The sequence below is a fragment of the Schistocerca americana genome, chromosome 2 (genome assembly GCF_021461395.2).
Source record: "Schistocerca americana isolate TAMUIC-IGC-003095 chromosome 2, iqSchAmer2.1, whole genome shotgun sequence".
Classification (NCBI taxonomy): Eukaryota; Metazoa; Arthropoda; class Insecta; order Orthoptera; family Acrididae; genus Schistocerca; species Schistocerca americana.
The window spans coordinates 313,320,271-313,326,049 of NC_060120.1; the positions used below are offsets into that span (position 1 = coordinate 313,320,271).

Below are 5,779 nucleotides of genomic sequence, written 5' to 3' on the forward strand. Positions count from 1 at the left end.
AAAATGGTTCAAATGGCTCTGAGCACCATGGGACTTAACATCTGAGGTCATCAGTTCCCTAGAACTTAGAACTACTTAAACCTAACTAACCTAAGGACAGCACAGACATCCATGCCCGAGGCAGGATTCGAACCTGCGACCGTAGCGGTCACGCGGTTCCAGACTGAAGCGCCTAGAACCGCTCGGCCACTCCGGCCGGCAACAAAATCAAGTTCAACTATTTGTCACAGTTGTCATTTACATTTTACTATCAAACAAACTGAGTGTAGACTTTCATTAATAATCAAAAACATTATGTTTTCCGACATATTTTATAAGGAAATATCTTGCCTGAATGTTGATAAAAGTACTATTGCGAGACCACGTATTCGTTGTAATTCTGAAGTTATATTGGTTTCGGCCGATTTCAAGGCGTCATTTGTGTTCTCCAAGAAGAAAACTGGGCAACGTTTATTACCATCTCAGGCAACACAACACTGTAGGGGTTCATATATCAGGCACAACAGCAGGCTAGACCATAATTGCCCTCCACAGCGTGTCGTTTTATCCCTGATGGCGACGTGCGGTGATTGCTATATTTGACACTCTAAGTGAATGTCTGGTGTCCCTCGACGTCTTAGAGGTGCCACGTACAACAACGTAATAATTTTATTAAGAACACTTCTCCAGAATGTTCCACACAACAGCTGCTCATGACAGCTACTGTAAGGCATGAGGGATGCGGCGAGCGTTGTCACTGTCCTGAGTGCCAGAAAATCATAGGATGTGGCAGTCGTCAAGAGAGGAATGTACGTGGACATCGATTTTACGGTTACCTTATCGAAGTGCGCTTGTTACGGTCTTCAGTACGACGACTGGTCTGATGCAACTCTCCATACTATTACACTGTTCAGCCACATTAAAGCGGCCACCTGTCAAAAGCCTATATAACAATCTTCTGCAGCGTGGACCGAACTGTGCTGGGTTCGGCGGATGAGGATCCACTGCGCTAACAGCCCGATCGAGGTGGTCCCACAGAATCTCGACTACGTTCAAGTCTGGGGAGTTTCTGGCCACGGTAGTACGGTATACCACGTACGTACACTGCGAGCTGTGTGACACGCCGCATCGTCCGTCTGGTAGATGTCACTGTGTCGAGGAAAAACAAATGGGATGTAGGTGTGGATATGGATGCAACGGTAGATGCATTTTGGTGTCGATCCACAGTTTCTTCTAGAATGATGAGATTATCCAGGGGATGCCACGAAAACATCCCGCAGACATGTAATGCTCCCTTCTCCGGTCTGGGATCTCCCGACGATTGTTGCAGGGTGTTTACTTTCAGAAGTTTTACGCCGTTCATGCCAAGAAGTCTGTCCAATGGAGTATAAAACGTGATTCATCTGAAAAGTCTATCTATAGTCACTCAGTGGATGTCCCGTTGCAGTAATGGCGTTTAAATTCCAGCTTTCTTCGCCAATGAACAGCAGTCAGCATGAATACATGAATCAGGTGCCTACCACAAGGACACATATGCAGCAACGATCGTTGTAGTGTCATTGAGAAGACACTGCTGGAAGCCTCGTGGTTCATCTGAGATGTTTGACGCACAACAGTTGCACGTCTGTTCCTTCACAGCCGTCGTTGACCCCTTCACCGATTGCCCATGACGCCCACAGTTGCCTCGGTGCCGATTCTGGTTAGCGTCATTTTTGCATGCATGCTATACTTGAACTACGGTGGCACGCGGACAGCATACAAACTTAACTGTTTCGGAAACGCTTCCACGCTTGTCCCGAAAGCCAACGATCTTGCCCTTTCGGAGGTCCGCATTACGAAAATGACAGCACTGTTTTGCGTGTTCTTCGTACACGGTTTATACAGCGTGGTCAGAAACAGTCTGAAGAGCTTGTAAAGGTGTTTCACAAGAGGCTGTGCTGAGAAATAACTATCGAGAAAAAAATTCGACAAGTTGCCCCGTTTCCGAGTTATTTGACATTGCAGTCAGCCAATCAGGTCATCGGGCGCGAAACTCAAGCAGCGTGCCAGAGTCAGTATCACCAAACGTGTTCTTCATTTGGTGAGCTCAACACAAACATACGTAACTTTTTTCACCTAATTTAAATTGATCGCTTCCTAAAAAGGCACATTTTAACTGTTAGTGAACATTTGAACGATTGGTAACTCACGGACCCCCAGACGTCTGTGCATTACTGTATTTTAGTGCCTGCAAGCGTCTGCATTTGCACCCGCGACGACCTGATCGACTAACTTCAATTCCAAGTAGCTCGGAAACGGCGCAACGAATCTAATGTTTTTCTTAACTTCTATTTCTCAGCACAACCTTATGTGCACCAACCATACAAGATTTTCAGACTGTTTCTGGCCAAATTAGAATTATATATTAATAGCTTCAGCTGTTGACGGGCGTTGATATGTATCAACGGGGACAGGTGAAAATGTGTGCCTCGACCGAGATTCGAACCCGGGATCTCCTGCTTACATGGCAGACGCTCTATCCATCTGAGCCACCGAGGTCACACAGGTTAGTGCGTCTGCAGGGACTATCTCGCGCACGCCTCCCGCGAGAACAACATTCTCACCTTATATGTCCACACATTACATTCGTAGTGTCCCTACCCAACACACTCGTAGAAGACATTCTTAACAAGTCCCGCAAGAGTTCGGGTAATGTGTGTTGTGCATCGGCTCAGAAGAGGAAGGTCATGGCCGGTATTGCCAGAACTATATACTTATATCCATATAAGTATATGTTTCTGACCAGTTTTCCAGTGCTAGTGCTGCCGTCTTTGAGCAGTTATTGCTAGTTGACGTCGAACACAGGCGGTGGTCATATTAATGTGACCGGAAAGTGTATATTCCGTGCATGGCCCTACATCTCTGCATAACTACTGCAAGCTGCATCCATTTGAGTCTGGTTGCTGTACTCGAGTATGCGTTTTCCTGTACAATTACTGCCGCCCACACTTCTGTTAGAAAATTTCCGATTCCTTGACGCTACTATCATGTTGGTAAGCTTTTCGAGTGCAGTTACGCCTTTAGAAAACTAATGCAGGTTATAGGGCAACAGGTTCAACGTATTGCTCTCCGGACAGGAGTAGCATACCTGGAGTATTGGAGGGGAGCATACTTTATGCGATGTAAATGTGCATACCTCCAACGCCTGCCTCAATGAAGATGTCTTGGTAAGCGAGATGCATTCCCACAAGTGTTTTCCCACGTAATCACACCCTGCAACTGGCCTTTACTGGTGTGTGCCGTGACTCATTGCATCAGACGACTTCCTCTACGTTTCAAGTGTTTCAGTTCCCGCATACGAGTTAATACCTGTAGCCTGTGACAGACGGTGAGCAGAGGCACACATAGGATTATGATATCTGAAACCTACAGCTAGTAGACTTGTATGACAACTGGCCCGTCTGTCAGCCGCTACAATCCCCTATTGCCGATGGCGAAACCTGTCATCAACACACTCATAGACGAAGGCAGTTGACTACGAGGACAAAGATTTGCCCCTATTCCAACCGCTGTGCATCTTTGTCATTGTGGTTCATGGAAAGTGCAATATCCGCAAGGTGGTGGAGACGGGGTCTAATTGGTCAAATGCTCTCATGTCACGCATGCTTCCCCATCCTGCGATCGACTGTACGCCGTCGGCGAGTATACCACAAGTTCGGACGACATCCAAGTCATGTAGCACACCCAGATATACCGTTATCTCTCTCTCTCTCTCTCTCTCTCTCTTTTGACTCAGCGATCGTCTCAAAAAGAAAAAAAGTGGAGTAGCCAGAAGAGGAGGGGAAAACGAAATGAAACTTGAAGAACTGAGAGCGGGTGAGACGTTACTTCAGCCCCATTACAAAATCGAGTTGTTTTTTTTTTAAAAAAAAGAAAGAACTTGGCATTTATCAAACGTGCTACAGAAGAATGCTCAAGATTAGATGGGTAGATCACGAAACTAATGAGTAGGTACTGGATAGAACTAGGGAGGTGAGGAATTTGTGGTACAGCTTGACCAGAAGAAGGGTTCGGTGTGTAGGAAAGTTGTGAGACATCAAGGGATCACCAATTTAGTACTGGAGGGCAACGCGGAGGGTAAAAACCCTAGAGGGAGACCAAGAGATGAATACACTAAGCAGATCCAGAAGGATGTAGGTTGCTATACGGGAGATGAAGAAGCTTTCACAGGATAGAGCAGCATGGAGATGAAACCAGTCTCTGGACCGAAGACCACAACTAAGCTGTGAACCAATAAACGTAACTGCTATCGCCCACGTACGCCGATGTGAAGGCCCCCCAAACGGGAGGAGGGGAGGGTAAGATGTGCTACGGAGTTTCTGTTCAGAAGCTTCTGTACTTTTGTCCTGGGTCAAATATTGAAGCCCCCTGCAGTGCTCCTTGCAATGCTGTAACACCTAACTTTATCGTTGGTAATTCGGCTTACGGATAGGTACTTAGTGCCAGCATGTAGTTCCACCCACTCTCCTGCTTTCACACGACGGCAATCCACAGCAGAAACCCAAACACAACACACTGCGCGAGTATTCAGTCTACACATCCATATGATCCACAGACGTACTTAACAATTTTCAAAGGAGACTAGAAAGGCATAATCAGATCCCTTCTACACAGAATTTGCCGTGAAGGATTTGCTGGCTTCCCGCGTTGTCCAGGATGGAATCCATGAATCCTCTTGCGTTGCAATACTCCGCAGAAGCTAATGAAATTCTCAGTGTCCAGTCCGTATATTAAATTTCGGTATGGCTTTAGTCGATGTTACCTGTCAACTGCTTCGCTCAGTCACTGCTGCGCGTCGCTAGTAATGGATGTGAAATGGCCAATGGCGAGCTGTGCGCTCCCTGATGACAACAGCAATGGCCTTATCGTAATTCCGCCAAGTGAGTTCATGGACCAGAGAGCGCTGGACATACACACAGTAACGACAGTGGTATATCCTATCCATCTGGCCCTCAATAGGGCACCGATAGCAGTTGTCAAGCGGGTTATCACTTCACCGCGTCGACCCTATGGTTTTAGTCGTGTCTATCCAGGCGTCTGTATTCTTCGAGAGCAGTGCACATCAGATGCGTTATCAGATTAGGTATTAGACTGAACTGAAGACTATCTAGCAAAAGAAACTCAGTATGTCGTTGTTAAGAAGCGAGAGTTGCGTCCGATATGCGTCATGGTACTTTGATAGCGACATTACTGTACACGATGTTGTATAACTGACAGCAGACAACGATTGTAGAACTCAAAGATTATTCAAAACTAACATGTAAGTCGCATTGTTAGAGAATGGTAACGAATTGTGCGAAATATTTCGAAACTAGCAATCTGTCTAGGTTTGTACGTATCAGGGGCAGGCGACTTGTCTGTTATAAATTGCATACAAAAATGGTTCAAATGGCTCTAACCACTATGGGACTTAACACCTGAGGTCATCAGTCCCCTAGAACTTAGAACTACTTAAACCTAACTAACCTAAGGACATCACGCACATCCCTGACCGAGGCAGGATTCGAACCTGCGACCGTAGCAACAGCGTGGTTCCAGACTGAAGCGCCTAGAACCGTTAGGCCATAACGACCGGCAATTGCATACAGAAATTTCCTTTATGACTGACTATTTATTACTGAAAAGCGTATCAAAGTCCGTATAGCAGTTCCTGAGATTAGTCTTCACGTCACATGGAAACAAAAGGACGCGTTGGGGGGGGGGGGGGGGGGTGGAGGAGGAAGACTTAAATTTACAATATATTGATGAAAAAATATCGCAA

General features: G+C 46.2%; 1 non-coding gene across 1 annotated transcript; it reads right to left on the minus strand.

The window, feature by feature from the left end:
- Window positions 1-2,443: 2,443 nt before the first annotated feature.
- Window positions 2,444-2,517, minus strand: Trnat-ugu. The gene has a single exon. It is a non-coding gene; the product is annotated as a tRNA-Thr (tRNA).
- Between the last annotated feature and the right edge of the window lie 3,262 nt (window positions 2,518-5,779).